The sequence below is a fragment of the Crocodylus siamensis genome, chromosome 5 (genome assembly GCF_052110815.1).
Source record: "Crocodylus siamensis isolate JL-2025a chromosome 5, ASM5211081v1, whole genome shotgun sequence".
Lineage (NCBI taxonomy): Eukaryota > Metazoa > Chordata > Crocodylia > Crocodylidae > Crocodylus > Crocodylus siamensis.
Genome location: NC_143399.1, coordinates 2,609,347 through 2,620,018, shown reverse-complemented (window position 1 = coordinate 2,620,018; position 10,672 = coordinate 2,609,347).

The window sequence follows — 10,672 nt, the reverse complement described above, 5'->3', positions numbered from 1 at the left end:
GTGGAGTCCTCCAGGGTATTTTGGGCAGACGGGGGGGGGGGGGGTCTCGCACATCTGTCCCATGCTCACGAGCTCCACAGCATGGGCTCCTCCAGCCCTCGCATCACCCAGCACGTGCATCGTGTACATCACGGCCCATGCAGAGTAACCCAAAGCATTTCATCTTTCCAGACGGCCATGCCCGCTCCCTGCTCCATCCAGTGGCCTCGGACCCGAGCCCGTCCCCGCGAGTTCGGGCGCTGAACCCAGCAGCAGCAGCAGGGTCGGGGTCCCGGGGCTGCTAGCTCTGCGAACGGTTCAGATCCCTCACAGATTTGTGCTCCTGGCCGACTCTGGTCAAGGCAGGACCTGGTGTTTTGGTTTTTTTTCCAATCCTCTTTGAATCCGCAAAGCCCATTTTCCCACTGACCGAGGCTAAAACCTAGAAGCTTCGCCTGAGCAGTGACTGAAGCAGCAGGCCCGCATCCTGTATCTCAGTCACGCCGGGCTCTTGGCACGCCAGGCGTGTCCTGCTGTTTGCACACACGGATGCTTGCACGATGCAGAATTTGCAAATCCAAGCTGTCTGGGGTTAGGTCCCCCAATGTCAAGAAGGAGTTGGGTGTTCAGGCACGGCAGGCCCTGGCTCTTATCCCACACCCTCTACAAGGCAGATCCGCAGCTGGCGCGGCTCGGCCCGGCTCCTGGCCCTCGTGGGCTCTGGTGAAGCCGGGGAGCAGAGGTCTCAGTAGCTCTGCGGGGCCCCTGTCATTCAGTTCGGCTAGCGTGTCTGTGTGACGCATGTCTGTGCATGTGCATGCGTGTTCACGTTTTCCCGTGGGCTTCCAGCTATGTTCTCACAGGGACGGGACCGCTGACCAGGGCTCTGGGCGCTGCCTGGAGCCTGGGCTGGGGAACAGCCTCCTTTCTCACCTCTGTGGGGTCTGGTCCCTGCCTCTGGCTGCCTCCGCTCCTTGCTGCCGCAGCCGCATCTCCACCCTCACGTTCTCCCTGCTTGCAGCAACCCCGTCCCTCGCGGCGGGGTTGCGCGGACGCTGCTGGCCCTGCATCCTCGCGGACTAGCCATTCGTACCTGCCTGCTGCGGGCAAGGGGCCCGAGGGCACCTGCCCTGGTCCTGCTCAGCCCAGCCGTGCAGGGGCGGGGGGCCTTGCCCGGCTCTGCAGGGAGACGCCTGGCTGCTTCTTGCGCCCCACGGGGCTTGAGCCAGGAGGGGCTTCAGATGCAGGGGCAGTGTCACCCGTGCTCTGGGTGCAAGGCTGAGGTGTGGCCCAGAAGACCGAGGCCAGGCCGCACCACCAGCATCCCCCTGGCCCTGTGCTGTGTCTGCTGCGTGCATGGTGCTGGTCCAGGGCCAGAGCCCGGGACAGGCCCGCACCTGCATAAGCTTGGATGCCGGGCTGGCCCCCAGGACTGGAAGGGCTGCTGTGTCCAGTCCCCTGCGCCTGCAGGACCAGCAGCAGCTTGCTCCTTTCTACCTGCTGCGCTCTTCCTCCTCCTCCTCTCTCCTCCGTGCTCATTGCCTCTTCTTCCCCCACTCTCCTGCCCTGGCGGGAGCCCAGAAGCTCGGGGATGGCCCGGCGCTCCACGCCCTGCAGGTAACAACCGCGAGACTCGTGGGACCCCCGCATCGCGGTGCCTGGGAGCTGAGCCCAGGCCCTGGCCAGCAGTGCCCCTTGCTTCTGCAGGGACAGCAGCGAGCGTGTCCCGGGGGGTGACCTTCTCTGGGAATGAGGAGGCGCTGGCTGCCCTTGCCCCGCAGCTGGGCTGCACTGAGCCTGAGCCTGTCCGGCAAAGGCAGCCCCCCGGCTCCAGCCACGGCAGAGGGGACGTGGCTCCACCGGCACCAGCCGCTAACCAGGCCAAACCTTTCCAGGCACATCAGCTTCTCCCCCTGTAGGTCTGCTTTGACCGGGACCCAGGAGTCCAGGGTGCGGCCCCCGCAGGGAGACCCTGGGACAAACCTGGGGTTTATTGTTGACCGAGTGAAGGGTGCTCCCCCAGGGGATGGGGTCCTCCAGCTGACCGCTGCCACCGGGACACGGGGCAGGTGGGCAGAGCTGACGCCAAGGGGGTCGGTAATGGCAGTGACCCGGTGTCTCCTCACCCCGACGTTTCTTCTGGGAGTGACAGGCAAGGGCTGTCCTAGGGGGAGAGCACGGTCCCAGGGACAGGAAGGGGTTAGTGTTTTTGTCCATCTTAGGGGTGCCACGTGCTTCACTACCTGGGGGTGGGGGGCAAAGGGACACCTCTGCCCCCATGGGCACAAGCCAATGGGCAGACTCCTGCCCCAGCCCCGTCTTCTCTCCGGCCAGGTGGGGGGCAGTCCCTCGTTGCTCCTTGACGCAGGCAGGAGCACGGCCTGTGGCTTGACTCCTCGCAACCTCTGCTCTGTTCCTCTGTCCAGGTGATCAACAACAGGAGCTCGGTAATGACCTTCTCCATGATGCCCGTGAGATCCAGCATTAAACAAGGCTACTTCATCTTCGGAGAGCAGGAGGTAGCAGGGTCCTGGAGCGGGGGGGCACTTTCCTTGCAGACCTCGGATGCATTGCGTGGCAGGGGGAGGTCTGTAAATGGGTTGGAGGGCTTTGCCTTGCCTCTCTGGTTGCAGAGCCAGGGTCAGTAATGCAGATGTGAATCCGCCCCCCACAAGCTGGGGCACACCCGGGGCTGGCCTGGGGTCAGAGTTACCTGTCTTCCCCTGCTGCAGCTCGTGCATGCGAGTCCAAGACTCATACGCGCTGCACCGTGGCAGTAGTGCGTTAGATGGTGCAGCCTGTCCGGGCGAGGCATGGGAAAATGCGTGTGCAATGTTGGCTGATCTCACCTTGGACGCCTCAGGGCCTGTGCCCTACAGCCACCCCCCTCTCTCCAGAGCACCCGGCCCTCCCCCCCGGCCGCCGCGCCACTAGGAGCATCCCCCTATCCCCTTACTGTGCACAGCGCTGAAGTGAGGATGCCAACACACCCATGGGACTTAAAGGGCCTAGTGAAAATCAAGGCACCCACCAGTAGCCCCCAGCGCCTGGGCATGGCTGGAGAGGTGTCTGCGCCCCCCACCTTGGTGATGGGGCGTCTGTGAGCACAGCCGCCCCTTCTCCTCCCCCCCAGGTGACGTTCCCAGACTTGCTGCTGCAGGAGGACGTGGTCCTGATCACCCGCTTTTACCACTGGCCCAGTGGGAGCGTGGCCGTGGCCCCGTGGGACGCGGGCTCTGGAGGGGCCCAGCTGCTCCTGGGCCGCAACGCCTGGGTGGCCGCGTGGGCCATCCTCAGCTTGACCCGTGAGCTGCATGGTCCCCCAGTGTCCCAGCCAGCATCAGTCACGGCAGCGGTGATAAAAGCTGGTTCTTCCACATCTTGTCGTCGGAGGGCAGGGGAGAAAAGGGGACCGGCGAGCAGCTGTCTGGAGCACGGGGACCCATGACCTGACCCTGTATCTCGGCCCCGTGCCTCCGGCCCGCGCGCTCATAGCACCAGTAAGTCTGACTGGCGGGGAGGAGACGCCCAGCCATTTGGGGTGTAAGAAGGAGGCTGGGGAGCAGGAGGCTGAGGGATCGGTCCAGCTGCTGGAGCAAGACTCAAGCCCTCCAGGTCCCTGAGGAACGGCGTGGCAGCAGGCGGGTGCCCTCCTGACTATGGGGAGGCTGGGCAGGAGCTGGGGTCTGACCCGCGCACGGCAGCAGGTGGGGTTTTGTGCCGCTCCCCCGACGCCTGACACCCGCCCCAGCCCGAGGAGCGAGACCACCGCAGCTGGGAGCCGTCCGGCGATGCCACCGTGAGGCTGCGCATCCTCAGTGGCGAGAAGCTGGAGCTGCCTTTCCCCTGGAGCCCCCGGTCACGCTCGGCCGTGTGCTCACCTGGCCCCGCGTGAGTATTTCTTGGCAAAGCCGTGGAGACTGGGACTCTGGTGCCCGGGGCGGATTCAGAGCCAGGCCCCGGAGCTGCAGCGGGGGAGCCAGCAGCTCCATCCTGGCCCGAGCCCGGCATGCGACATTGCACACCGGCTCGGGGCGCCGCGGGGGACAGCCAGCGACTCGCCTCAGGGCTGGCACAAGCCCAGAGCCGGCTGGGTGACGTCCCCCCGTGCATGCACATCGGGGCTCCAGCCGAGGAAGGGGAGCAGCTGGGCCACGCTGCTATCAGAGAGCCCCTGGCCTGGCGCAGGTCCTGCTCCCCGTGAGGGGTCCCGGCGATCGTGCAGCACCGATGGCGTCTCGTTGCCTGCCCAGCCCCAAAGCCGTCGTGCCGCAGGGCCCTGGATCATCCTAGCCCTGTCCTTGCAGGCTGCCTTCATCCACCACGTCAGCACGCCGGCCACGCAGCCCTTTGGTGCCAGGGATGGCTTCCGCCTCTGCATCGAGGGGGCCCGCTGCCTGCCGCGGCGCCGGCCGTGCCCTCGACAGCAGCTACTGCCCGTATGGACAAAGCCATCTAGGAAAGGTGCGGGCTCTGATCCGTGAACGCAGGGGGCCCGGCCAGAGGCAGCTGATGGTGCAGAGGAGAAACCCGCGGAGCCGGGCCGGGACAGAACCACCCCTCCACCCCTGCCCGCCCGGCCCCGAGGGGACGTCGCCGGGGCGTTGCCTTCCTTGGGCAGGGCAGGGCAGGGGCCTTCCCAGGATGCTCTGGGCACGGCTCACCTGCCGCACACGGTGCTGACGGGCTGGGGCGCGTTGGGAGCGCGGCCGCATCGCGCACGAGGGCCGGGAGCCCCCCGGTCCCTCCCTCGAGCGCAGGGGTGTCGCAGAGCACGAGGCCGAGCTGCCACTGTCCTTCCAGCTCTGGTTCGGCCGCCGGCTCGTCCTCCTCGGCCGGGCCGCGCTCGACCTCCTCGTGCGAGCCAGGACGTGCAAAGCCCCCGGCTGCTCCGCGCACATGCGTGTGAACGCCCCCCCACCAGAGGAGGGAGGTGGGGGCCACATCAGCAGGGGAACGGGGCATCCTCGGGGGCAGCCCCCCAGGCCCGAGCGTGCAGGGAGGGGGCTGGTTTGTGCCTCAGGCCGGCGGACGGTAACACCGGTCACCTCCCCTGCCTCCCTCCGCGTCCGTGCCCTGGCCCCAGCCCCGCTCCCCCCGCCGCAGGTACGCGCCGTGCCAGCCTGCTAGTCCGGCTGCTCCCGCCCCCCCGGAGCCTGGGAGGGGGCACGGCGGTGCCCTGCGAAGGCCTCGTCCAGCCCCGGCCCCACCACGCCGCCGGGGTCGCTTGCTCGGACGCAGCCAGGCCCTCTCCTCGCGCTGGAAAGCAGGTGAGGGGGGAAGCGCGGGTCCGCACCTTCGGTTAGACGGACCTGGTCAGGTCAAGGTCACGGAGACTAGCAAGGGCACCAGGCAGGCACTAGTGCTGGGCAACGTCCGGCCAAGACGCCTGCCTGCCCCCCCCCCTCAGTCCTGACCCGCAGCCTCGGAGGCCAAAAACAGAGCTCTTGTCTCCAGCGAACCCCAGACCTTAGGGACCGACGAGGCCAGCGGCACGTAAAGCTCCTGTGAGCCATTTGCAATGACACGGTGCAGCCTGCCGGGCTGCTCTGTTTCGATGCCAGTCTTACCCTGGCCTAAATCAGGGCAGCATGGTTTCCCCACCAGCTCTCCCAGAGGAGCTCGTGCTTGACCTGCATCCCCCAGACCGGTCCAGGACCCCGGGCAGTATAAAGCCGTCTTGCAGCTCCCCTCGCCCAACGCTTCCCCGGCACGGCTGCTCCCAGTAAGAGGCTTGGGCTCTTACTGTGGCTGCCCAGGGCCTTTCCTTGCATTACTCGGGGCGCTCCGTGCCCACTACCACGTCCCCACCCCATCAGGTCTGCGGTGCTGGTTCAGGAGATCGTCCCCCAGCTCATTGGAAACCGAGGCCCGGCGCCACGGGCGGACGAAGACATCGGTGCTTGGATTGCCCAGAAGCTGAGCAGGCCGCCAGACAGCAGCCCTCAGCCTCGCCTACGTCTCCCGCTACCTCCCTGCCTGCGGCAGAACGGTGAGCGGGACCGGCGCTGGCTCGCAGCTCCCAGCCGAGAAAAACTCAACCGTAGTCGCAGCCCCTGGCGGGCGGGATGTCGCAGGTGCTGCCCTAGCTCAGACCAGTGGCCCATCTCACCAGTAAACGCTCTTCCGCGGAGGCTAAATTGCTTCGGAGGGAGCAGCCAAGCTCGCGTGGGCTGTGCCCGGGGAAAGGCACCGATGCTGCAGGGCAGATCCCTCCTCCCCGCGTGGCGCTGAGCCGCCCGCGCCGGCCTGTTGCGGGTCGCGGTGGACGGCGCCTGGAACCTGCCCTGGTCTGGCTTGACGCTGGCTCATTTCTGCTTCAACCCACCTGGGGCTTTTTCCTTCGGGAAACAGTGGCTAAAGTACGATCGTCCCGTCTTCCTGGGGGCGCTCGACCTCGACAGCTACCAGAAGTGGCCCGCGTGGCTGGACGGGTTCAAGGCGAGCACTGCCTGTAGGCGGGAGCGGAGCGGGGAACAAGGTCGTTTTCCTAGTTCACTCCCATGCCCCCCAGCCTGACCGCTCCCACCACCTGCAGCTCGACCCTCGAAGCGTAGCTCGAGCCAGCAACTACCTTGAAAAGGCGCCGATCCTGGAGGCACAGGGGTGGAAAGCCAGCCCACTGGGGGCCACGCGGGTGCCACCCTAAGGGCTTGGGATGGGGCAGACTGAGGATCCATGGGCTTTAATCGCCCAATGAGCTCCAGCAGCAGTCCATCTGGTTGAGCATTTCGGGGTGGCACCAGCCGGTAGCTTCACACCCGGCCTCGTCCCCCCCAGCCGGCGTCTTCTCTCCTTCCAGTCCTTCCCGCAGAGGATGGACCCCGAGCATCTCACGGTGACCATCCATCTCCCCGAGGTCGTGGTGACCGCCGCCAGCCCGCCCGCAGAGGGAAGAGCCGCAGGGGCGGAAAGACGGGCTGCGCTACGTGCGGGGAAGCCAGGCGTGGGCTGCTCTCCAAAGGCTCCTGCAACACCCGTGTTCACCAGCTGCCGCGCTACCAGGGGCTCCCAGCCGGCGGGTGCGGACCATCAGGGCCTCGCTGGGATCCATCGTCCCGTAGCACGACGGCAACGAAAACGCTGCGGCAACAGAAGCAAACCTGCCCTCTGCCCGGGCTACGCCGAGCGGGGCCTTCCCAACTCGGCTTGCTTTTCTCAAGTGCTCGCCGTCCGAAGCAGAGGGGAGGGAAGGGGGCACGGTGACCCAGCAGAGAGGATGCGGCGGTTGCAATCATCACGTGTAGACGGGCGGGGAGCAGCTTGCTAGGAGGAGAAAGGGACGGAGGAGGAGGAGGGGAGCGGGCAGCCCAGCCGGACCTGTAGGAGGTTTGGTGGGGCCAGGAACAAAGTGGGACTCTCCCCTGTGCTTCCCCAGCCCCTCCTGGTCGTGCTGTCCCAGGGGGAGTGTCGCAGCGCGCCGAAGCACCTGGCTGCAGAGAACGAGGCGAGTGACGCAAACTGCTCAGCCATGGCGAGGAAGGACGGGTCCAAAGCAGCAATAGTGGGAAGGGAGGGCTTGAGCAATGACACCCCCCCCCACGACCCGGCTTGTGACCACTCGCTCGCCCCGAAAATCAGCAGCAAACCCCCTCAGCTCCAGCGTGAGCTCGTTAGCTCTGCACAGACAGACGAGCCGCGAGTACCAGCTGGGCTCTTTCTGCTTCAAGCCCCAGCACTGTCGTGCCAGCTGCAGAACCCAGCCGGCCTCCTGGGACAGGGAGAAAGGCCGTCTGCCTGCAGACCAAGGTCAAAGCTCCAGCAGAGGAAAGGGAAGAGAGAGAAAAAAAAAAAAATCCTGAAAATCTGGCTCTGTAGCCTGAAATCATCAAGTGTGGCTAGAGCGCCTCAGCCCGCGCTGCCCCACGGCCTGAGGGGCAGCAGCCCGTTATCCGCCCCGCTTTGGGAAGCAGCAGCCAAGGGAAAGCCGCGCAGACACGTGAAATGCAGGAGCTTGTGGGGAATTAGACTTGCGATTCATAGCGCAAAACCCCATCCCCAGCATGACAGTACAGCACGGTTCAGGAAACCAAGTTACACATTAGTCAAGCAGAGCCACCGTTCGGTGTTCCCAAAGCGCCTGGGATCGGGGAACCCGACGGCTCCTCTCCAGCGCGCCCGGTTGGATTCGGCTGGAAGCACGTTCGAGCGGGCTGTTCAGCATCAGGTCTCGAACGCACCCCCGGTCTTTCTGCATGTCCTCGTGCACACGGCAGTGCTGGGCTCCACCCTGCAGGACGCACACTTGCTTATACCATAAGGACACACTGGTCTTTGGCCAGGCCCCTATGGCTTGAATGCTTTCCCTGCTTCATTAGGGCCGCCTCAGCAGGGGCATGTGTTATGCACAGGAAGTCGCACAGCAGCAGGCCCCCGGGAGCCTGTTCTAGTACCTCATCACCCTCCTCCTGAGATGGTTTCTCTTAATATCCAACCTCGACTTCCCTTGCCGCAGCTAAAGCCCATTGCTCCTTGCCCTGTCATCCGCCCCCACTGAGACCAGCCCAGCTCTGTCCTCTTTGCAGCCCCCCTGCAGGGAGCTGACGGCTGCTGTTCAATCCCCCGCGGTCTTGTCATCCCTTGCCCCTGTGCAAAGCCAGCAGCAGGCACCAGGCTGGGTGGTGGATTCAGATCCTTTGGCCTGGTGCATTGGTAAGGCAGGGTGGTCACACCCCCAGCTCAGTATCATTGATGTCATTAGTCTCAGCCGTAACTCCAGCCTGCTTTACTTCAGGCTGACACCTAACAGAACGGCCTGCCCCTGGACCTGCATGCATACGGCTCCTGCTCACCTCCCTGCACATGCAAGGGCTTCCCTTTTGCAGCTCCCACTGGCAGCTGAACGAGGCTGTTGTAGTTACCCCACTCTCCTCCTCCGAGATTCAGCTGTTAGAAGGGGCATCGGTGGGTGCTCGGATAGCAGACGGCCGCCGGGAGGAGGAACTCCGCGCCTACAGAGCAGAGGTAAGCAGCACACACCCAGCTCAGCCAGCGAACGTGGCGGGGCTAGGAGCACAGACCTTGTCCCTGGCAGCAGACGAACACCACCCTCGAGCAGAGTCTCATCCTCAACAAGCAAGAGGCGGTAGGCTTCCCAGCAACAACTCTGCCCACTGCCGTCCTCGCTGTGTGCTAGATCCCCAGGGACGAGCAGCAGGCCCCTACGGCGCCTGCTCCAGCCCGAGAGCACCGCTGCACCCAGCCCTGGCACCCGATCACTCACAGAAGTGCTCCTGCCCCAGCTGCAGGTCCTGAGCACACATCCCCAGGGAGCAAAGGACGGAGCCCACGTCCAAGTCGCCGCCCTCACAAAGGAACGGACATGCGACGCTGAGTGCGAGGGTCCGCTTGTGCCAAGAGCCAGCTGTCCCGACAACCCAGGGGCCTGCAGTGCCCTGAGCTCAGGCCCCAGAGCTTCTTGCCCCACTCTTGCTTGAGGCCCCAGGAGACTGGAGCCAGACCTTCCCCCTCCGGGGGCTCTGCTGTGGGAAGGACTCGCTGCATCCACCTCCCGGGGGTGTTGGTACTCTGGGGCTGGGCTGGCAATACCCACCCACAGCAGTCCAAGCACCCGCCACCACTCGAAGGGAATTTAGAAACAGGTTTCCCCCCTCCCAGCCTAGACAAGAGCGCAGGACACCCTGCAGGAGAGGGGTCACAGCCGAGTCCTTTGCAATTCCCAACTGCTTGGAAAGCCTCTTAAGCACACACACCACTGCACTGTCAAGAAGCCCGAGCACTGGGCAGAGTCCTGCAGCAGCCAAACCCAAGTACTGCTGGGAACAGGGGGCTGCAAGTGACCCATGTCACAGGTTAGCTAGATGCCACTACTGCTGTGGCCATGGGAAAAGCAAGCGTGTTGTCCTGGCACGTATCGGTGGATTCCCAATAGCCAGGAAAGCCTTCATACCATCACACAAGGGATTACTGCACCGTTTTGGTGCCCACGGCTCAGGAGAGGGGATTCACACTGGAACCAGCCCAGAAGACTGGTGGCACTGCTGTCCTAACCCTTAGGCTTGCAAGATGAAGCCAGCAAAAACTAAATCCTTTCCCTGGAGGCGACATGGACGGACTGTTTGAAACTTGTACAAGTGTATTTCGACTAGAAGCTGCATTTCTGCATGTACTTTGATCATGGGGCAAGTAGAACTTGCATGCATCTACCTCCAGGGAGGTCTGTGACCACTTGGCTCTTTCCTCCATTTTTTGTCTGTGGCACAGATGGGAGGAAGAGTAATTTCAGAGACAGCAGGGCTGGAAGGGACTTCAGAAGAGTCCAGGCCCCTGCCCCCACTGCAGGAAGTCAGCTGGGGTCACAGGATCCTAGCAAGAAATTTAAGGGCAGACGTATTCAGCCTGGCTGGTTTGGAGTCAGACAAAGGCTGGGCTGAGTTGTACCTTACGGACTAGGCGATTCTCAACCCCGGGCATCATGGCACCGAGGTGCTTTCGAGGGTGCAAGCCAAGTGAAGCGCTGTCAGATGCACAAACATGACTTGAGTCAAACCCATAAGAGATTACCAAGAGAATCAGATTTCAGAATAGAAAGCAGTGTTAAACCTTTCTGACCTGTTTGCAGGAACATAGAAGTTGATCTCTTACTTCCCTAGTTTTTGCTCTTTGGCTACACCCTCGCATTTGGGGAAGGGAGGCGTTTTTGAGTCTAAAAGAACCAGTTAAAGATTAATTC